Here is a 1,529-nt window from a genome sequence, read left to right on the forward strand (position 1 = left end):
ATACGAAATAAGACGCAACAGTGCAGGATAAAAGTCATCTGCACCAACAGTTGCAAACAATGCTCTTAGAGATAACGTCAGACAGATTAAGAATGCATATGGGTTGCTTCATAATTTCGACCAACTGAATATCAGGTGATGTGCTACGTGTTTTAGGGAGGGAGTGGTGGGGAAAATTTTGATAAGAGATATCCAGAGTGTAGAGTTGACCGTGCTCTCGTGTGGTCTGGGTGGAATGAAGGATTCCTGCTGCCCGTATTTGTTTGTTTGTAAGGCCATGTCAACTCGGCCAATCAGAGAGCGTTACGTTATCGAGGATGGGTCCCCATATGTGTTAGATTTGGGGCCGGGGCCGGCCAGGGACCGGTCACGATTTTGCTGCGTGTACAAGTAATGCCCATCTGGATTAAATTTTGATCTGGGCCTCACACCGCTCAAAACGATATTTTTGTCCTAGCACAAAAATCAGTTTTACGCTAAGCGAGTCCCAATCAACTAAGTCGAGGAAAAAGCACAAGGTAGAATGCGGATACGGATTTCAGGTTTGGCGGAAACACAACCATTTAATTGCGTAGTGAACTTGAACTTGAACATAAACTTGATTATGAACTTGAACTTGAATTCAAAGTGAATTATTATACATAAATAGAATTGACATTGTGGTTGATAGACATACGTAAGAAAAATTCCCATGGGACCTATCCGGTCAACAGTATACAGCAGTTATATATATATATACACGTGGTCGTGACGTTGAGAAATATGTAATCACATAATAGCGACATTACAAGCTGAGAACTAAAAACCACCAAAAGCTCACTAAGATTGTGAGCAAAAGGCGCCAAACAAGGAGCAAAAATGCGACAGAAAATATAGAAATACAAATACATGTACATATATACACATCGAATTACTAGTACAATCCTGTCAACAGGCAAGAGTAAGATTGATATTCGGTTACAGTAGGTACAGGGCTGGTGAAAGTGGGGTCAGTGAAAATTCGGAACAAGGATCTAGCGGGCAGGCAGATGAGGCAGAATAGCGTAGCGGATACTTTTGTAATATCTGAGGTTTCCAAAATCGGAGAGATGCAGCCCGTCTGCCACGAAATAGTCAGGATTTTTTTGCCATAGCTTACAGTGGCGCCACGTGGTGGTGTTCGGAATGGAATCAATGAGAGGGCGCAAAGTTTTGCTAAACTCCCTAACGCGAGCATGGAAATCTCGCATGTAGGGGGACAATCGTAGCCGCCAGATCGGTTCCCCCACTATCACCGTGTGAACGGAAGGTATTTCTAGGATGTCTCTCACTAACGACGCAAGTTCATGAGCAACTGTGCGAGGGGATAGGTACTGTCTACATAGGTCGTTGTGTGCGAGTTCGACATAGACTATGTGAGGAGAGGAGGCCCTGAGATTTGGAAGTATTTTAGTACGGTATCGCGGTATAGCACAGCCGGGTAGACCCAGAAAATCAATAGCTACATTTGAGAGCCAGAAATCGGAAGACACAGCCCTTCCGCTAGCCGT

The sequence above is a fragment of the Branchiostoma belcheri genome, unplaced genomic scaffold, assembly GCF_001625305.1.
Source record: "Branchiostoma belcheri isolate BF01 breed outbred unplaced genomic scaffold, Haploidv18h27 scaffold379, whole genome shotgun sequence".
In the NCBI taxonomy this organism is placed as follows: Eukaryota; Metazoa; Chordata; class Leptocardii; order Amphioxiformes; family Branchiostomatidae; genus Branchiostoma; species Branchiostoma belcheri.